The sequence below is a fragment of the Delphinapterus leucas genome, chromosome 3 (genome assembly GCF_059928025.1).
Source record: "Delphinapterus leucas isolate spDelLeu-1000000601 "Yukka" chromosome 3, BTC_Dleu_Yukka2, whole genome shotgun sequence".
In the NCBI taxonomy this organism is placed as follows: domain Eukaryota; kingdom Metazoa; phylum Chordata; class Mammalia; order Artiodactyla; family Monodontidae; genus Delphinapterus; species Delphinapterus leucas.
Window position 1 is genome coordinate 99,670,823 of NC_143131.1, and position 22,465 is coordinate 99,693,287.

General features: G+C 40.9%; 1 pseudogene; it reads left to right on the forward strand.

The window, feature by feature from the left end:
* LOC149749620 (large ribosomal subunit protein eL32 pseudogene) overlaps positions 1–22,465 on the forward strand; it is a 43,014-nt pseudogene that overhangs the window by 12,759 nt on the left and 7,790 nt on the right.

The window sequence follows — 22,465 nt, forward strand, 5'->3', positions numbered from 1 at the left end:
TTATAATTGTTACATTTTCTTCTTGGATTGATCACTTGATCATTAAGTAGTGTCCTTCCTTGTCTCTTGAAACATTCTTTATTTTAAAGTCCATTTTGTCTGATATGAGTATTGCTACTCCAGCTTTCTTTTGATTTCCATTTGCATGGAATATCTTTTTCCATCTCCTCACTTTCAGTCTGTATGTGTCCCTAGGTCTGAAGTAGGTCTCTTGTAGACAGCATATATATGGGTCTTGTTTTTGTATCCGTTCAGCAAGCCTGGTTGGAGCATTTAATCCATTCACGTTTAAGGTAATTATCAATATGTATGTTCGTATGACCATTTTCTTAATTTTTTGGGGTTTGTTTTTGTAGGTCCTTTTCTTCTCTTGTGTTCCCCTTTTAGAGAAGTTCCTTTAGCATTTGTTGTAGAGCTGGTTTGCTGGTGCTAAATTCTCTTAACTTTTGCTTGTCTGTAAAGCTTTTGATTTCTCCATCGAATCTGAATGAGATCCTTGCTGGGTAGAGTAATCTTGGTTGTAGGTCCTTCCCTTACATCACTTTAAATATGTCATGCCACTCCCTTCTGGACTGTAGAGTTTCTGCTGAGAAATCAGCTGTTAACCTTATGGGAGTTCCCTTGTATATTGTTTGTCATTTTTCCCTGTTGCTTTCAATAATTTTTCTTTGTTTTTAATTTTTGCCAATTTAATTACTATGTGTCTCAGCGTGTTTCTCCTTGGGTTTGTCCTGTATGGGACTCTGTGTTTCCTGGATTTGGGTGGCTGTTTCTTTTCCCATGTTAGGGAAGTTTTCGACTATAATCTCTTCAAATATTTTCTTGGGTCCTTCCTCCCTTCTTCTTCTGGGACCCCTACAATGCGAATTTTGTTGCATTTAATGTTTTCCCAGAGGTCTCTTAGGCTGTCTTCATTTCTTTTCATTCTTTTTCCTTTATTATGTTCTGCAGCAGTGAATTCCACCTTTCTGTCTTCCAGGTCACTTCTCCGTTCTTCTGCCTCAGTTATTCTGCTATTGATTCCTTCTAGTGTATTTTTCATTTCAGTTATTGTATTGTTCATCTCTTTTTGTTTTTTCATTAATTCTTCTAGGTCTTTGTTAAACATTTCTTGCATCTTCTCGATCTTTGCCTCCATTTTTTTCCCGAGGTCCTGGATCATCTTCACTATTATTCTGAATTCTTTTTCTAGAATGTTGCCTATCTCAACTTCATTTAGTTGCTTTTCTGGGGTTTTATCTTGTTCCTTTATCTGATACATAGCCCTCTGCCTTTTCATCTTGTCTATCTTTCTGTGAATGTGGTTTTAGTTACACAGGCTGCACGATTGTGAGTTCTGTGTAATTTTATCCCATGTATAGATTCGTGTAACTATCCCCATGATCAAGATACAAAACTGTCTTATCATTACAAAAGAACTCTCTCATGTTACCTGACTCTCTGTACTCACACCCATTCCCACTCCATTCCCCCCCTATCCCCACTCCATTCCCCTCCCACCCCTAGTAAGCTATCATCTGTTTTCCACCTCTACAGTTTTATATCTTTGAGAATGTTGTGTAAACAGAATCACACAGTATGTAACTATTTGAGATTGACTTCTTTTTCACTAAGCGTAACGCCCTTGAAATCCATGGGCATGCTGCATGTATCAGTAATTCATTCCTTTTTATTACTGAGTAGCATTCTAGTATATGGATGTATTAGAGTTTATTCAACCATTCACCCATTGATTGACATTTGAGTTGTTTCCAATATTTTCTTATAGAGTTTCTATGAATATTTGTACACATGTTTTTGTGTGCAAAGAGTTTTGTTTCTCTGAGATAAATGCCAAAGCTTGTGATTGTTGAACCATATCATAAATACTGCAAAAACCATTTTCCAGAGTGGTTATGCCGTTTTACGTTCACCCTGGCAATGTGTGAGAGATCAAGTTTCTCCACATCCTTGTCAGCATTAGGCATTATCACTATTTTTTTTTTTTTCTCTGCAGTATGCAGGCCTCTCACTGTTGTGGCCTCTCCCGTTGCGGAGCACAGTCTCCGGACATGCAGGCTCAGCGGCCATGGCTCATGGGCCCAGCCGCTCCGCGGCATGTGGGATCTTCCCGGAAAGGGGCATGAACACGTGTCCCCTGCATGGGCAGGCGGACTCTTAACCACTGCACCACCAGGGAAGCCCTATCACTATTTTTAATTGTAGTTGTTCTAATACGTATGTAGTGATAGCTCATTGTGATTTTAACTAATGACGTTGAACATCTTTTCAAGCTCTTAATATTGTTTACCTTTTTGTTTTAAATTTTCATTCATTTCCTTTTGTTCTTTATTTTATTCCATTCTCTCCTCCTCCTCCTCTACTCCCCTCTCCTCCTCCTCTTCTCAGTAAACTTATTGAAGAATAACATACATATAGAAAAATCATAAGGATACAGTGCTAGAATTTTCTCACAAAGGAAACACACCTGTTAACCAGCAGTCTGATTAAGAACATTTCTATTACTCAGAAATCCCCACCCAAGGCATCCAGTACTTTGACTTCTAGCACTAGATTAGTTTTGCCTGTTTTTGAACTTCATATAAATGGAATCATTCAGTATTTACTCCTTTGTGTGTGGCTTCTCTTACTCATAAGATTCATCAAGTATTCTCTTGAATCGTCTCTAAGAGTGACTGACTGCCAACTTTAGGCAGCAAATACCATGTGGATACTCTCCAAGGTATGTTGTGGAATTAAAAGAGCCAACCAACAGTAGTTCTGATGCCTGATAAACACCAATGACCAAATAATATTGTGGGATAATGATGATGGTGAGATGAATTCTGAAATATAAACTACTGAGCCAACCTTCTACCCTCTCCACCTTCTTGGTCCACTTTTCAAGGGAGTAAGAGCTGATTTTAGGAGGGATAGCTTTGGTAGTGGGGAAGCAGATATTATCAAAAGCAAGACTAATGAGTTGGAGCAGGCATCATACTTCCCTGAAAGGTGTTGAACCATCACCATCAGCTTCTTGGCATCTCAAGAAGGGGCACTCCTAAAGGTAGAGGCCAATTGCCTGACCTGTGCCTCCTACCCCCCTCCCCCACCTTTCCTCACACTTAGCAGCTCTGCTGCTATAGTTATAATTTGAAAACCCTACCTACAAGTGAGAGTGGATCAGGGAAACTTTGATGGAAGTTTTTACAGATGATAAAATTGTTCTTTGCTCCAGGAAAGACAAAGTGGCATGTTGAGGGTTATTTCAGTCAAGATCCCACATGCTGCAGAACAACTAAGCCCATGTGCCACAACTACTGAGCCTGCACTCTAGAGCCCACGAGCCACAACAACTACTGAAGCCAACGCACCTAGAGCCCGTGCTCCCAACAAGAGAAGCCACCACAATAAGAAGCCTGCACACCACAACGAAGAGTAGCCCCTGCTCATCGCAACCAGAGAAAAGCCTGCGTGCAGCAACGAACACCCAACACAGCCATAAATAAAATAAAATAAATAAATTTATATAAAAAAAGATTAGTTCTTGCAGAGATAGAACGGCTGTCTCTGAATTTAATCCTTGCCTGTGTTCTTCTGAACTTTCTGTCCCTTCTGCAGATATCTTATATTGATCATCTTGGGATTCAGACTTTCCCACCCTGAATATGATGCTATCGTGAAGCATTTACTGGGGCTAAAATAAAATAGCTGTCTTATATCGTACTTTTTCACTATGAGGTATGTGATGTTTATCCTCTACTTTATAGAAGAGAAACTAACACTGAAAAGATAAGAAAATTTCCCAGTGACTCAGCTGGTAAGTGGCAGAGCCAGGACTTGAACCCAGGACTGATACCGAGAGCCCTACACTGTACAGCACCCTACGGCTTCCAGAAAATGGGTAGGTGGTCGAGTTGAATCCTGAGGATTCTCCTTCTCTAGTTTCAGATATTCAATGACAGAATGTTCTGTGATGGGTCAAAGAAAGTTGCTGTCAAAAAATGACCTAAATCATCTTAGTCCTGTCCTTACCTATGTGAGGCTTGTTCATGCATATCCAAATTTGAATGCTGAAAATTATTACAAGTAACAACTAGCTTGTTACTGACAGCAATAAAATTGAGATCCATACTGTCATGTCCACAAATCAGACGATTGGGTTAAACATCTGGGTGAGGGAGTCACTTGCAGGCTGTGACCTTGTGCAGGTTACTATTTTCTCCATCTCTTGTTATTTTTATCCATTAAGTGAAGATAATTGCAATACTTAAATTATCTATGTAAAGCACTTAGGTAAAGAAGAGCGTTTAGCATATAATAAGGGCTCGATTCCTGTTAGCTGCCGCCATCACCACCACCATCACCATCATCATCACCACCACCTGGAGAATGTGGACAGGGATGCGGAGGTGATGGGAGTGGTTTTTAGTGTGAACTGAGGCCACATCGCTGGACTAAGATACCTCTGTAGTTAGTAGCTGCCTTTTCTAAGAAAATGCTTGCTGTTGAATTTTAGATTTGAAACTAAAACCATCATCCAGGCTGTTTTATGAAGAAGGAATCAGATGCACAGAGAATTTATCTAGGAGACTTAATACTTGAGGCCTTTTAAATTAGCAGTTTATATTTGAGGAAGATTCGTATTTGGAGATAAATGATAATCTTCATTTTGAAAATATTCACTAGCTATCGTGTTGCACCTTTCCCTTTACTTTTGAAATGTAATAACATATTCAACCAAGGGTACCAGGGCTGTGCTAACGGTTTCATCCAACCAGAGCCACATTCCGTCTTAGCAGTTCACTGGCTCCCTTCAACAATGACTCCTCTCATTCACCGGTGCCAGGCTGAGGTCATGTTCTCGGTGTATCCCAGCTCTAAGAAAGGTGATTGGTTTGTTCCTTCTGCATCACTCTTGTCCCTGGCTGTAGATTTGACACAAATTCCATGTACACTATATGTAAACCATATGGACACCATCTGAGAAGAACCTTTCTCCTGCGTTAGCTCTTCAGGATAAGCTGAAAGCTTCTGAGCCTGCTTGCCTCTGGCTCCTTTAGTCTCTGTTATGGCTCCTTTATTTTAAATCCTGGAATTTCCAAGGTCATGACAAAGTGAGTGTGGGGAAAGAGGGATGATTGATACTTGTTACATTGCTCTGGATTCACAGGTATTGACTCTGGCATAACTTAATTGTTGAGTGAGAGATGCTTTGTATTAACTCTTTATATTTTGCCCGAACTTAGGACCTCTGCCCATAGGTTGGCAATCGTTATCTGGCCATGATTTTAGGAATTGTTCTGATTTCTAATGTTATGTCATGTTGTCATTCATGGGCCCAGAGTTTAGTTAAGAGTATGTGTAGTTGAGTCCCTAGGCTCATAGGGTATTAGGACCTAACATCGTTTATGTTGTGGTCATTTACATTTTGTTGCTCAGCATCCATTCTCTTTCTATTGTTAAGAACATGCTGGTTTCTCTGTAGGACAGCAGTACCACCTCCCTCCAGCTCTCTATCCAGATGCTGATGGTAACTCTGATGACAGTTGAGCACATGACGTGGGTCTGGTCAATCAGAGCATGGCCTCCCCTTTGTGTCAGTGATTGATTCAAGAATGAACATGCAATGCAGCTGTGCAATCAGGCTCAACTGTAAGTCATCCTAGGACTTTTGCTAGAGATACAGGGAAAGAATCCTTCTGTCTTCCCCCCGGACTTGAAACTATGAGGCTGTGAGTCTGGAGCTTCTGGCAGCCAATGTGCTGCCTTGAGGAGAGAGGCAGGCTGAGAAAGAAAGGAACCTGGAAAGTGGAGGGATGGAGAGATGGAGAGAAAGTGAGTCCCGATGCTATCATCTGAGGCAGTACTTCCAGCCTCACCTGCAGTCGCCTTCCCCTGGACTTCTCCAGTTTCAGGAGCCAATACATTTAATTTTTTTGCTTAAGCCAGTTTGAGTCAAGTTTCTTTACTATAACTGAAAGAGTTCTGATTGATACAAGATGATTTCTAGGTTGATTTTATATTCCCTGTGGAAAGTGCTTGCTCTTTTAGAGAAGGGAGAGGGAACCTAAGAAAACTTAGTGCCGGGAAACTTTGCCTAGAAACAGACTAGTAGGCACCTGACCTGGTCAGTGGAGACAGACCAGTTAGAACTCAGAATTAAAGTCTGTCCTAAAGTATCATGAAAATATATTGATTCAAATTAAGTTTTATTATTTTTAAGCATTTGCAATCACTGAAAGTATTTTGGAAGACTGCAAAGTGGCCTAATGTTAAGGAAACAAGCTTCGTAGTTGGAGTTTGGGAATGTGATTTCATTTCTTTGAAACTTCTTTTCTTTCATTTCATTTCTCAGTTTCCTCATCTGTATAATGGGCATACCCAGTGCCTATCTCAAATAATCACTAAGGCACATAAAACATTCATAGCAGGATGTCTAGTATATCCTCAATAAGTAGAAGCTATCACTCTTAATAATGCTCTGACCTTTTCCTTTTAAGATTGTGTGATGCATCATATCTTTGAACCAGAACTGAGTCAAAATAATGTAAACTAGAAGGACAAACTCTCTAGAAAGAGGATATTAGGGTTTTTAAACATTCCTTAGGCTGACTAAAATTTGTTTGCTAGCTCTTCCAAGTTGGTAAGTAAAGGGAAATCTAAGTACTGGTTGTTTTCTTATATTTAGTGAAGGACCAAGTTATCTAACTGAGTTCCTCTTGTTTAAGGTTGCTCCAAGTTGTCAATGACAGTCCTCCTGATGGAAGTAAGAGTTCAGGCCAAGCTTTACCTCCTGGGCACTTAAAAACAAAGTGAGAAAAAAAAAAGATAACACAAATCAAAACCCTAATCAAAACCAATCTTTATTAAGTACCATGTGCCTGGCACTATGCTAAACTCTCTCTGTGGACCATCTTATCTCCATCACAACTCTAGAGGGTAGGAACTCTTATCACCATTTTACAGGTGAGAAAACTCAGGCTCAGAAAGAAAGACTGTTAAAGGGCACACAGGTGGTATGTGGTGGAGCTGGGATGGTAGCTGCCCTTTTAACCACACACACACTGCTCCTTGCCTGTGCGCTCTCCAGTCTAGCAGGATGGGAGTTCTCACCCTCCAGTTCCTGAGCCCACATTTGTTCACGGTAGGTCTGAGAGCATCAGGAGACCTAGTTCCTAGGAGTCAGTACCCCCAGGACCATCCAAAAGGCTGATAGTGGGATGTTCCAGTGGCAAATTACACACTGTGGGGGCAGAACTGGATCACTTTGAGGAAAAAGAATGTCTCTCCTGGAAGAATTGTTATATTCTCATTATATCTGCTTGCTGCTCTGAAAATTTGGAGATGTCTCACTGTGGAAGGATAATCACTCTTCCCTAGTGAACCACTCAATAATTGATTTGATTACATGTGGTTAATACAGGAACCAGATGTGGGTAAAAAGTATCTACTCTTTTAATTTATTTTGTTTAAATACAATGCTGAAAGGGGGGAATAGAGATGTTTATTTGAAACAAATGATTTATTTTACATGAATTTTGTACAGATGACATGCCTTGTTCTAAGATGAATTTAAAACAGTGGTAATGAACACCTTCCATCACCCTGACCATCCTTGAAGTTTCCCCTATCACCATGATGCCTATTATCTGAGGTCATTTTTGTTGCTGTCAGATGTTATCATTGGCTTGGCTTGTCTCCCTGTGATGTGTGTGTGTGTGTGTATGGTGGGGGGGTGACTTGGTGACAATAGAAATTAACAAAATATATGAGCAGATACTCAAACAGTATTGAGTAAATGGATACTAATGAGCCTCATCACACAGCAATGACCTGGTATGTGGTTGTGAATAGTCAGAGCCACCACACTGTACAACACCAAGGGCTCCATTTTCACTAGATTCAGACATCCAAGTTTCCCTGGAAGCTAAATGGGCCTGTGCAGGATATGATAGAGAGGGAAGGCCTGAAAAGTGGCGGAGGTAGACATGTGTTACTTCTTGGCTGCCCAGAATTCATTTATACTATTTCTTTTTTTTTAAAAAAAAATATTTATTTATTTATTTGGTTGCACCGGGTCTTAGTTGCAGCAGGCTGGCTCCTTAGTTGTAGCAGGTAGGCTTCTTAGTTGCAGCTTGCCAGCTCCTTAGTTGTGGCATGCAGCCTCCTTAATTGTGACATGCGAACTCTTAGTTGTGGCATGCATGTGAGATCTAGTTCCCTGCCCAGGGATCGAACCCAGGCCCCCTGCATTGGGAGCGTGGAGTCTTATCCACTGTGCCACCAGGGAAGTACCCATTTACTCTATTTCATAGCTTCTCACATTAACTGGGGATCTACTCTTCTCCTACGCTCAATGTAGATAGAGCTAATTTCACCCCCAGCTCTAAACGTGGCCTGTGACCCAGGTCTGACCAATCAAAGCTTCATATTCCGCTGACTGCAGAGATGGATCATGACAAGCCACCGGGACTTCACGTTCCTTTGCTGAGACTTCTTAGAGCTTGACTTAGAGACTTGGCCTGTGTACAAGGCTGGCCTGCTTCTCAGGCGTTTCTGAGCGTTTGGGGCGCAACTGTAAAATCACGTTGACTTGAGCAGATCTAAAGCTGGGAAGGAACACTGATACAATGGCAGGAATACAAGTATGTGGTGAGTTGGAGGCATATATTTCTTAGTAATAAATGAGCATTGTAGAAGAGGGACCAGTGTTCATAGCAGAAGAGTGTTAGGGAGAGGAGTTTTGGGAATTGTATCATGAAACGTTCTGGATCTGAAGTCTGTTGGAAGATTCCAAGATTCAAGATGTGACATGTCTCCCAAGTTGCAATTAGCTCCCCCAAGCTTTCAAGATTGCTGTTGTACAGGGCCATGGCTGTATTCTCATTCCTTTAGCTAGCTGAAAGTTTTCAGGCCAAAAGATTTCGCCATTGCTCTTTCTTCAGCCACCTGGAGTCATCTTCAGTCTTCAAGACATCTTGGTTATGGTTTTTCCCATCTCCCAACCTTCCTCCCAGCATCATGACTAGATTAAGCTTCGCCTCTGACAGTGTTTTTAAAAAATTCACACTTCTATTCAGTACAACACTTTGAACTCTTTGGAGAAGAGTTATCATAGAAATCTAGTAAAAGAGGGAACTCTTGCGGCAGTGATTTGATAATTTATTTTCAAGAAAAGTTTTAAATCGTAGTTTGGAAACCTGTTCTGTTGAATCCAAACAGGATTAGTAAGCATCAGTCAGGACTCAAGGAATCACATTTCTACGGTCACAGTCATAAGTTATCTCCCATTGTATTTACTCTTCCCTGTATTTTTTGCCTGACATTCTGCCTGCAGCGTCTGACTAACTCTGATGAGGGAAAACTATCTTATTCAGCTCTATTCATCACTTTTTTTTTTTCCCCAGGCTGTGCTAACAATGAAAAAATCCCCAAACACCCTGGACGGTTAATTCGGTATAATGCGCTACCATTTATGGGGCTCGGAGTTTTAGAACTTCCCCAGGCGCAAAGGACTCAGCAATGATTGTGGATTATAACTGAGGATTTCTATTTATGTCATTCCAAGAAAGGTGTGTTTTCTTAGACTCAAAGTCTGACCTTTCTCTGCTTATTGAGTGCTTACTGTTGGCCTTTGAAAGTTACTCATTGGCCACTGTATTACCTAGTTACTTTAGTGCTGTGGTAAGTTAATTCAAGAACTACTTGAATCACTGAACATTGCATGTGTTCTCATAAACCAGATATTTGGGCTTGGGTGGTGAATCAGAGAGCAGAGGCAGGCACTGAAGGGTGTCTTCAGCAATGAGACAGGAACCCACTTCTGTGTGAATCGGTATCTGGGAGCATTCCTCTGGAAAGTCAGCCTGGGACAGCACAGGAGAAGTAAGCTGCTCCCGGTTCTATTTTCTTCATTTCTACAGAGAGATCTGTAGGTACTGGGCCTGCCTTTGGCCAGAAGAAAGTCTCTGGATTGTTAGAAGAGGTAAGAGTGTGGGGGGAATAGAAACAGCAAAAGTTCTGTTTTCTCCAAAATGCTAGAGCCTAGCCGTATGAGATGTTTTTGTGGCTCTTTACTCCCTCTTGTGGTAATGTGGTGCCACTGTTTTCTAACTATCGTGGACCTTCATGTTTCCACCTGAGGCAGAAATCACCAAATTGTTTAACATACTCAGGTTGGATGTAACTATCCAATAAGGCAAAGAGCAGAGGTTCCATGCTACATTTGGACACACCTCTCAGAGAGTTAAGGGATTCATCTGTTAAAAGTTGTAAATAAGCATGTAGATCCACTGTTCCCACCGAGAGATGGTTTCACAAATACTTTTCCCCCAAATGTTGGACTAGTATGGGGATTTTAGGATCTGCGGGTGAAAAAAAGCACCAGATTTCACCTTTCCATTCCACTTGATGGTAAATAGTATAAAGTTTCCCTACCAAAAAAAGTAGAATCTGAATTCATATATACATTCCAGTGATATTTTATCAATCTCTATATAAAACGATATCACATATATACATATTTTACTGTGAGCAGTAATAAATATTCTTTATTTTAAATTTGGCACATTGCACTTTAACATTACATCCGAACATTTCTCAAGTGGGTGCCTACTTTGTAAAACCGTATATTCAGCTCATTGTCGTTTCTGTACAGAAGTATATGTAAATATATGTGATATAATATGTGAAATAATACTGGAATTATTTTATTTATCAGACATTTTGTCCTCTATTATATACTCCACTCTGCAGTACAGGGAGGAGCGGAATAAATGGCATAGTTCAGTTGGGAGGTCTTCTCAATTTTAAAAACTTGAATGGAATGGGCAGCTGTACAAGAAAATGTGCCAGAAGTAGATTCTATTTTTCTAGTAAAATGAACCGGCAGAAAATTTTATAGTGCTGCGCATTGCTTTAGGATCATTCTCAAAATGAGCAAAAAGAGCATCCATTTGTGTCGCTCAGTAGTTTTAGTACTCTGGTAAACTATTCTACAATAAAACAAGAGTAGACTCTTTTCAGGCACAGATTCTATAAAGGGCATCCTTTCACTGATGTGGCTGGTTGGGCGTGGTCAAGGTCGCTGTAAACACTTGTCTTCCCTGGTGTGGTAGGCAACCTTCGAGATAGCTTCTGTGATCCTCCCTCCCCCATCTTGATATTCACACCCTTGTGTAATCTCTCCCTTTTGAGTGCGGGCTGGATTTATTGATTTGCTTCCAATGAACTGAACTCCACAGAAGTAATGGGATGTTATTTCTAAGATTAGGTTACAAAAAGACTATGGCGTGCCAAAACTTGGAAGCAACGAAGGTGTCCTTCAGCAGATGGAATGGTAAATAAACTGTGGTACATCCAGACAATGGAATATTATTTAGTGCTAAAAAGAAGTGAGCTATCAAGCCATGAAAAGACATGGAGAAAACTTAAGTGCATGTTCTAAGTGAGAGAAACCAATCTGAAAAGACTCCCCACTGTATAATTCCTACTATATGACATTCTGGAAAAGACAAAAAATAAATAAATAAATAAAAATGAAGACAGTAAAAAGATCCGTGGTTGCCAGGGGTTAGGGAGAGAGAGGGATGAACAGGCAGAGCACAGAGGATTTTTAAGGCAGTGACACTATTCTGTATGGTACAATAATGGAGGATACATGTCATTATACATTTGTCAAAACCAATAAAATGTACAATACCTAAATGTGGACTTTCGGTGATAATGTTGTGTCAATATAGGCTCATCAGTTGTAACAAATTTACCACTCTGGCGGGGGATGTCCACGGTGTGCGTGTGCGTGGTCGTACATGTGTCGGGGAAGGGGTTATATAAGAACCCTCTGTACTTTTTGCCCAATTTTGCTGTGAATCTAAAACTGCTCTAAAAAATGAAGTCTATTAAAAAAAAAAAAAAAAAGAGGCTATGGCTTCTGTCTAGGTGCCTTCTCTTGCTCTCTCATTTGCTCGCTCTGAGGGAGGACAACTGCCAAGTTGTGAGGAGCTTTATGGAGAGGCCCACGTGGCAAGGAACTCATGTCTCCAGCCAATAGCCAGCAAAGACCGGAGGCCTACGCGTGGCCACAGGAGTGGGCTCAGAGTGGAGCCTCCCCCAAATGGGCCTTGAGATGACTGCAGCCAGTCGACACCTTGATTACAGCCTTGTGAGACACATTTTGAGAAACTCTGAGTTGGAGGTACCCCCTTAAACCAGGCCCAGATTTATGACTCATAGAAGCTGAAATAATAAATAAATGTTTGTGATTTTAAACTGTCTAGGTTTTGTAGTAATTTGTTGTGTAACAACAGATAACGAATAAACTTGTTAAGCCACCTCTCATATACAAATGTTGAAGAAATTCTTTAATACTGAGAATTATATGGAAAGTACTGAACCCATGGTTCATGCCAGGGACTCTACCCACAGGTAAGCATAAATATATCCAACCACCTGTGATTACAGGTGACTACAGTTATAGTCACTGGGTTGTTCTAGAGTAAACCTTCAGTTCCTCTGCATAAGAGGAAGAAAATTAAATTTTACTGAGCATTTACTACTTACTAGGCACTTAAATGATATCTTTTAGGAGGAGATTATGGGCAGTTAAAAAATTTATACAAGTCTATGAAGATAGAAAGAGAAGAAGATGGGGTTAAAATTGAGGTGTCGGACCTCCCTGGTGGCGCAGTGGTTAAGAATCCGCCTGCCAGTGCAGGGGACATGGGTTCGATTCCCTGGTCCGGGAAGATCCCACAGGCTGTGGAGCAACTGAGCCCATGCGCCTCAACTACTGAAGCCCGTGCACCTAGAGCCCCTGCTCTGCAACAAGAGAAGCCACCGCAATCAGAAGCCCACGCGCTGCAGCGAAGAGTAGCCCCTGCTCGCCACAACTAGAGAAAGCCTGCGCACAGCAACGAAGACCCAACACAGCCAAAAATAAATAAATAAAATAAATAAACAATAAATAAATAAATAAACTCATTAAAAAAAAAATCGAGGTGTCACTTCCAAGTAAAAATAACTTGTATCACTCTTTCCAGAACTTTTCCTTGCATTTTCTCATTCTATATTTTCTACTAATCTGTGTTAAATCATTAGACTTTCCTCACAGTCTACAGTCAGAGTGGGGTATTTTATACACATTTTTCTCAGTAACTGATAGAACAAGCAGGCAAAATATCAGTAAGGATATAAAAGGCTTGAAAAATATGATCTGCAAACTTAACCTAATAGCCATGTATAGAACCCTGAGCCCCAAACTGCAAATTACACATTCTTTTCAAATATACATGGAATCCTTACTAACATTGAATCAAAGTTTACTAAAATTGGGTCATAAAGCCAACCTTAATATGTTTAAAAGGATTGAAATCAGAATATGTTCTCTGATAATAAGGCATTCAGCTCAAAATCAACAACAAAAAGATTACTAGGAAATCCCCATATATTGGTTATGAAGAAATATATCTGTAAATAACTCATGCATCAAGAAAGAAATGATCATAGAAATTAGAAGACATTTTAAGCTGGAAAATCTCAAAGTTTTCTAGGAGTGAAAAGTTTTCTAGGAGGAAAAGAGAAGCAAGGTTGTGGATTATAATGATGAGTCATGGAGTCTAAGCAAGACAGAAAGGAAGACAGAAAGAGGCTCTGGGTGTCCAGAGAGACACGGAGGGATGCGTTGGAAGTTGCCATGAGAGGGAAGGATTCTGCAATGGGAGTACTTGAGCTGGAAAGGTTTGGATGTGAGATTGCCAAAGTGATAACTGGTAACGAACATGTCCAGGGTGTGACTATGGGAAAAAGTTGCCAAAGTTGACTGGATAAGAAGTCACTGGAAGTGAGGGCATTAAGCTACTAGGAAGCAGGGCATTGGCTGGATCATGCACAGGGCTTCTAAAGACTCCAAGCATAATGAAAGGAGCTGAGGTGAAGAGTCACGTAGCAGGAAATAAGCCATGTGATGAGTGAGAGGGTGTGGACAGGAAGGAGGAAGATTGAAAGCAATGAGATGTGAAAGTGTGTAGTAAATCCCAGGTGGCTCAACGGTCATGGGAGTAGGTGTCCAAGATAATCCAGGTTACTCTTAAAGCACATTTCATCAGGTACCTTCTACAAAGAAAGACAAAACTGGCAGTAGCTCACTATATACTAAAACTGGTTTTTATAGTTTAGACAATGCATAGAATTATCAATTGCTTCCAACTGGGAGAAACCAGCCAAGTTCTTATTTTTTTTTTTTTTAACCGTTTTTAAAAAATTCAAGTATAGTTAATTTACAATGTTGTTTCAGGTGTATAGCAAAGTGATTCAGTTATTCATATCTATCTATTTTTCAGCTTCTTTTCCATCATAGATTATTACGGGATATTGAATATACTTTCCTGTGCTATACAGTAGGTCCTTGTTACTTATGTATTTTATATACAGTAGCGTGTATCTGTTAATCTCAACTCCTAATTTATCCTCCCACCCCCTTTGGTAACCATAAGTTTTGTTTTCTATGTCTGTGAGTCTATTTCTATTTTGTAAACAAGTTCATTTATCAAGTTCTTACTCCCTATTTGGGTTTTCTCAACCTCACAATCAGCTTTACTTACTGTGCCTCTTTTCAGTCTTACCAACTTTTCCCTAAGAGGTTTTGCTCACTACGCAATACACAGGACTGCTTGCGGTTTCTCTAAGGGAGATATACATCCTGTAATTCAGGTTTGTGTCTGAAGCAGAGTTCACAAGCTCCACAGATACTGTGTTTAGTTCAGAGTGATGCAGCTGCTTGTAACTGAGAGGGTTTTAAGCTGCACAACACATGGGATTTTATGGAGCTTAAACTGTTTTTAGAAGTTATTCATTTGTATAATTACACAAGTAGTTTTTCAGGTAAAAAACAGAAAAAGCCAAAGTCCCCTTGATCATTGCCATGGTCCCAAATCATGCCCAGAACTAACCACTTAATCAGGTGGTATGTTCCCCTGGGCTTTTCTCTACACATTTACATTCTTGTAAGTGCACAGAGGGGAATATGTAGTTTTGCACAACGGATCATTTTACTCCTCCGCTTCCGAAGCGCTCCCCATTATAACTAGAATAAAATCCATACTTTCCACTGTGGCCTCCAAGATTCCACACTATCCGGTCCCTGCCTCCTTCTGTGACCTCCTCTTGTGCCAGGAGGTGAGACGGTATTCTCCCCACAGGTCCTTTGCATGTACTGTTCATGCTGCTTGGAGAGCTCCGTCACAATCCTTGCTTGACCGTTTCTTCTCAACTTTCAAGTCTCAGCTCAAAATTCATCTGCTCATAAGCCTTTCCTGGATGCCCTCTCTAAATTAGTACTTCCCTCCTCTGTCTCAACTTTCTATCTCTTTCGAATCCTGTTAGCTTGTTTCAGGCAACAGAGTTCTGCCACTGGGGTTTGAATCCTCTCTTTACTACATGCTAGCTAAATTACTTCACCTTTTTGCGCTTTAGGTTTCCCATCTAAAAATGAGGATAATTATGCACTTACTTTTTAGGGTGTTGAGTTAATATTTGTAAAACATTAACAAGTTGCCTAGAACGTAATGCGTTCTGTTTGATAAATTGATACAATTTTTCGTTAGCACTTGCAGTGAGATGAAATCATTTCTTCCTTTGCTGTTTATCCTCTCCCTTCTCTAGAACGTAAGATCTATAAGTGCAGGGACCTTGTCCGTTCTGTTCTTAGGCCAAGAACAGTGCCTGACTCATAGCACCCTTAAGAAGTAAAGGCTGAATGCATGAATATTCAGATCTTACCTCCTGCATAGGGTTCTGACTGCACAAGAGGTAAGCTTTTTTTTTTTTTTTTTAACTTTTGGTTGCATCTCACTGCATATGGGATCTTAGTTCCCCGACCAGGGATCGATCCCGTGCCCCCTGCAGTGAAAGTGTGGAGTCTCAACCACTGGACAGCCAGGCAAGTACCAAGAGATAAGTTTAAAATGGAAAACATGGTCCTGCTTTTATTAAAAACTTAACTTTTATACACTGTCCACCACTTAGTGCTATCACCATATCTTGCCCTGTTATACTAGAAATGGATGTAACTCCTCTAACCTCCAAAGTAGGCCTAACCGAGCTGCGATTCTCTCTGTGTCTTACTTTTCCGAAGAGCACAGCAGAACAAAGACTGCTAACATGTCCTGCCCACTGTCCGCAGCACATGGTGGGATGTAGCTCCAGGACCTTGCTTCAGATGTGCAAGATCACCCATCCATTAAACCATTGATGTTTCTATTGCTGAAAAAACAAACAAACAAAAAACAAAGAGCACAGCATACAGAAGGTCAGTGTAGTAGCAGCCTCACTGCTGGAAAAACACTAGCAGCAGTTATCATAAGCAAAAATGACACTCCCAGATTCCAGTGCAATCCAGACCCTTACTGCAGTTGCCAGCCAATTTATTTAGGATTATCTGTGGGATGGAGGAAAGAGAAAAGTTCTTGTTTAAGCCTGTCAGGTTACTAGTCATACTGTGCTGGTTGGCCAGGGTCTGTGAACCTAAACTCTATTGGGAAAAATCTTCTGTAGAGATGTTAGTTGTGCTTTCATGCACTCCTCTTGCAGAAACCCAAGCTTTCTCCAGCTGTGCTGTAGCTACTGTTACCACCAAGACGTTGGGTGCTTCAGAGGTCCAGTAAGGCCACATGGACATAAACTTTCCTACTCTGAAAGATGCATTTTAAAAAGATTTTTTTCCTGCGGATATTTTCTTGCTGCATTAGGTCCAAACTGGGTCATCTATCCAAGGCTAAGAAACAAGATAAAAGAGAAAAAAAATGAGCAAAAAATCCATTAGATTGCTACCTACTAAACTGAGCTTGAGGAAAAACCAGGTCTGAGGTGCTTCGTTCCTGGTGCTATCAATGGGTCTTTTTGTTTTTAATTGAAGTATAGTTGATTTACAATGTTGTGTTAGTTTCAGGTGTACAGCAAAGTGATTCAGTAATACAGACACATATATCTATTTTTTTTAGATTCTTTTCCCTTATAGGTTATTAGAAAATATTGAGTATAGTTCTCTGTGCTATACAGTAGGTCCTTGTTGGTTATCTATTTTATATTTAGTAGTGTGTATGGGATAAATTAATGAGTCTTAAGTTCATGTAAATTACAGCTGCCTTTACAGTATAGGGTCCCCTAGGGAACTTCTTGTGATTCCAGGGAAAAATTTCTATCTCCATCCAAGGCTTGATTCTGACTTATGCAGTATGAGCTCCTAGAAAGCCTGTGTTGGTTCCCAAATGAATCAATTTTCATATTAAACTTGGCTACTGTAGTCTATATGTGCTCAATCACCCTGCACAGCTGCAATCTCAAACCAGCTGCAGCTCAGTGACAGCTGACAGAATCACTTTCAGGGCCAGTGGGTGAGGTCAGGGGCTCTGCAGCCAGGAACCCTGCCCCAATCATGCTGCAGGTGGTCTAGTGAAGACACCGTTCTCCTTGCAGCTGGATACTAGACGCCACCACTCACCCTTCTGATGCCACTACCACCGAATTTTGCCCACCCCCGCTAGAGCTAAGACCATTGCTGCTTCTACCACCTATCACCAGAATGGATTCTGTATAGTTTGTCATTCTCTCCATCCCAATTCAAAGCCTTGGGAGGAAGCACCTGATTGGCAGAACTTAGGACATGTGCTGTGCCTGGTTGCAAGGAGGCTAAGAAGGTAAGTGTCTCTTATTTTCAGCCTCTGAGGTAGGAAATAGGTAGAGGTATTCTCCAACAATAGGAAGCAGGTTCAGAGACTCAGCAGCAAAAAAGAGAAAAATACTGTTTCCCTGTAACATCCCTTCATGCCCTCCCAGCTCTCCACACACCATGAGGGCTAAGTCACAAAGCTTAATGTCTCCCTTATAACAGTAACCCCTTAGAAAAGAGACATCCATAAGGTCGGAGCAAAGAAGACAAACTTAGGAGGAGTTCTGACTAGCAGAGATTAAGTAGAATTCTTACTGGGAAAGGGAGAAAGATTAGGAGGGTAGATAATAGGGGGTGTGGTTGGCCTGGGGTCTTCAGGGATCCAACACCCCTTTTCCCCTTCCGGGGCCAGGGCCTGAAGAGATGGGGGAGAGAAGAGGATAGAAAGACCAGATAGATATTGACTCTGAGAAGCCACTGCTATGCAAGTGACTTTGAATCATCATAAAGTGACTGTGGCAGAATGTTAACGGCCTTGTTTGTTTATGCAATAATGTGCTGAAGGTCCTATTCCTGTTTCCCTTGGCTCCTGGCTGGCATGGAAGAGATTTATTTTTGTTTGTTTGAAAATTTTATTTTAGACTCACATAGAAGTTGCTAAAATAATTCCGAGAGTGAGAGACAATGCACAGCAGATTCTAGGAATACCTGAGCCCACATGCTGATGCAAACACGTTTCAGAGGCTGGATAGACTTGAGTTGGGGCCAAGCGCAGGTAGGTTGAGGATCACTGAGACGTCTCAGTTATGTTGAGAGAATAAACCTCAAGTTCTATCTGCCACGTACTTTATCAGTAGCTTGGGGGAGAAACAGAGGCCAGCAGGGCTTTAAGGACCACTCCTACCCCTGCCAAATCTTTCCTCTATCTTAATTGTGACCTTTAGGGTAGAAAAGGGAGGAGGGAGAAATCCTGAAAGATTGCATTTATCCCAAATAGACCGAGTTACCTTTAACTGGTACCTTTAAGTCTCTTCTTCTGCCTCCCCCCACAAGAATGAGGACACGAGAACAAGCTAAGAGCATTAGAGAACAGTGTACACTAATAAAGCAACCCTCTTTTGTAGTGTATCATACACCTCACTCTGCGACTAGCCAGAGGCCAGCCGTGAGTCTGGGAAGTGGTGTATTAGCTTCCCAGCAATGGCTGAGAAAGCCTTCATTCTCGCTCTTGTGGGCCTGTGGCTGAGCACACCTCATGGAAGATCACAGTTGGGTTGATTTTGCGCTGACATTTCTGAAAGTAAGAATAACGCACACAACCTTTTTTTCTTTTCGCAGTTTTTTTTTTTTAAACAGAATAACAGGATTATTGGAAAGACTACAACGCAAGATTGAAGCAAATACCCCGCATGAAGATCTGGGTACTTGTGCCAGGTGGAGCTTGGCGACGGAACCGATACTCAGCTTGCTAGGCTCCCTCGTGAGATTTCGTTTGAAGAAGTTTGGCGCTGCTCAGTCGCCGTAGCTACACCCTTCTCGGCAGCGAGCGGGAGCGTGGAGACCACAGTTTACTGAGTTGTCCCACTGGCTTACCGTTGGTGGCCATGCCCAAGGCTCACTTTTACATCTTGATTCGAGTCTGCATTCCAAATGCCCGCGGACTTCCTTGTGCCCAGTAAGCAAAGAAGCTCGCCGTTGGCCTGATGCTAGGATAGCGTCACGGGTAGACGCGCCTTTGTAGGGAGCAGGGGGCGGGGTGACAGGGGCACCAACCCTCCGGGAGAAGAGGGCCCCGCCTCCAGGCCACGCACCCCCCTGGTTGGAGGCAGCGCGGGGGCGGGGCGAGGTCCTGGCTCAAAGCCCAGGAGTGACCTTTCTTATTACAAGGGCTTTTTTAACTTTCAGAGCCTTGGAGTCTAGCCTTTCCGGGTTTCGGTGAGCCCCAGAATTAAGGGGCACAACGTCAAAAGGCATATGTGGACAAAGGGCTAAGAGTGCAAGGGGCTGGTGTAGGGGCGAGCTTTCAGTGACAGGACTGCGTTGGAGATTTAGGCTTGAGTTACAGAGAGACTTTTCTTGCTCTGCCTGAGAGTTGAAACCAAACTTTCAGAGTTGTAGAACCATAGCTGTCTGTTTGGCATCTCCAGCCATAGCTTCACTTCGCTTACTGTAGGCAGTTTGCCCAAAATTGAAATCGTGTTCCCTCCAAAAGCTGATCTTCTCCCACTATTCCTTATTTTGATGAATGGCCCACCATAACCTAGATTCTCAAGCCAGAAATATGGGGGTTATTTCTGTCGTTCTTCTCGTACATCCTATTAATCAAAAAGACCTATTGACTCCATTTCCAAAAATAGGTAACTAATAAGAACCTACTGTATAGCATAGGGACCTCTACTCGATACTCTGTAATGCCCTATATGGGAAAAGACTCTAAAAAAGAGTGGATATATGTATATGTATAACTGATTCACTTTACTGTACAGCAGAAAGTACACAACATTGTAAATCAACTATACGCCAATAAAAGTTAATTAAAAAAAATCTCCAAATTACCCTCTCTTCAACATTTCCTCTGCATTACTTCTGGTCTCAATTTTTCCCAATAGGTTTCTATCTGTTACCCCTGCCCACCTACAATCAATTCTCAATTATGGGGCAGAGTGATCTTTCCATGATGTAAACATTTCTCTGGAGTAATCCTGCTTAAAATATTTTAAGCACAAAATTCAAACACCTAAAAGTGCTCTGACTCCTCTTGCTTTCGTGCCCATACCCCATCTCCAATCCAGCTAGTACTTCTGTTGCCTGAGCAGTATTCAGTATAGTTCCCTGTGCTATACAGTAGAACCTTGTTGTTTATCCATTTTATATATAATAGTTTACATCTACTAACCCCAAACTCCCAATCCATCCCTCCCCACCCTCCTCCCTCTTTGCAACCACAAGTCTGCTCTATGTCTGTGAGTCTGTTTCTGTTTTGTTGATAGGTTCATTTGTGTTATATTTTAGATTCCACATATAAGTAATATCATATGGTATTTGTCTTTCTCTTTCTGACTTACTTCACCTAGTATAATCTCTAAGTCCATCAATGTAGTAAGCAACAAAATTAAGAACCATTCAAAAATACTGCCTATGGGCAACTTGTGTGTCAACATACGTTAATGGGTGTTTTTTATGTGCATGTGCTTAGTTTTCTCTGCTGAACCTCTTTGTACTTACACTTTCTCTTATCAGTTCCACAGGAAAGAGAAAAGCTGGAATAGAAATTCAAAACAATAAGAAAATCATACATGGGTTGCTTTGTCTGTTAGTGCATAGACTCACTTTGGCTTGAGGAAACGTTTTGAAATTGATTTTAGAAAAGATTATCAAAGAGAACTTTAATAATGCACTTAATATTTGCAATGCCTACAGCACATAGCTCATTATGTTTACTTTTTCTGATTTTGATCATCCTGGTTTAATAAAAGAAAACTATTAGGATATGGTTCATTTATGTTAGTTCATTAGCTATAACTTAACATTTGCAAACATTTCTGTTAACCTCAGAAATTAGAATTTAAACTTGATGTGATGCAGTATTAATGTTTCTTAATTTTTGTTGAGAAGAGAAAAAGAACTGCTTATCTATAGACGATGTTGAAAGGTTTGTGATTTTCCTGTCATTTTATGTATTTTATCTTTGCTATTTCCTGATTATCTTTTTCAATGTTTCTAGTTTTATTTTGTTGTGAGACATATCATGGGAGAAGGCATAGGTTTTTACCAAAATTTGTTTCCAGGAACTTGATTTTTATCAATGAAACTTTTTTTTTTTTTGCGGTACGCGGGCCTCTCAATGTTGTGACCTCTTCCGCTGCGGAGCAGAGGCTCCGGACACGCAGGCTCAGCGGCCATGGCTCATGGGCCCATCCGCTCCGCGGCACGTGGGATCCTCCCGGACCGGGGCATGAACCCGTGTCCCCTGCATCAGCAGGCAGACTCTCAACCACTGCGCCACCAGGGAAGCCCTCGATGAAACATTTTTTAAAAACTTTTATTTCAGTTGTTTTTGCTTTTTGTTTGTTTGCTTTGTTTAGTTTTTCCTTTGTTGGACAAACACTAATTTTATATGCACTAAAAAGTAACTTCAACAATGACTCTCTGTATAGTTTGACAACTTTTCTGATTTAAGGAGAAGAGCTATGATGGTGTGACTCTGGAATGTCACATATAAATGTGGGTAAGTTCAGACACAAATATATAACAAATACCTCCTCTCAGTGATCATTACTTCTTCAACCTCCACTCCCCAGGAAGCTACTTAATGTGTTACAGGAGTGATGCTGGCCTCTTAAGTCCAATAGATTTTAGCTCACATAGTGGCTCTGATGCCCGTATTAGGGTAATTGCAGGAACATGTTTCTTTGTTATTGGAATATGGTATGTTAATAACTTATTCGGTTGGGGGGTGGGATATAAACAGAAAAACCCATATGGCTTCTATATACAATTTCTTTTCTTTTGGAAAAATGGTATAGAGTAAATATTAACACTTCAATTGAGACAGATCTGTTTTACTTTTTACTAATTCCATTATTCCCTCAAATTGTTTCACTTCCCTGAACTTAAGTTTCTCAGTTAAGATATGTGGGAAAGGTAAACACTGACTACTCTGGCTATAATATTGTTATTTTTGAGACATCAGCTTTCCTAGGCAAATATCAATTGCATTCAACAAATGGACGATAGTATTTGTTAGGCAGGTTTTACAGCAGTACTGAGAAGTAACAAATCTAACATTTGTTTTAATGTTTTTAATGTTTTTTTCCT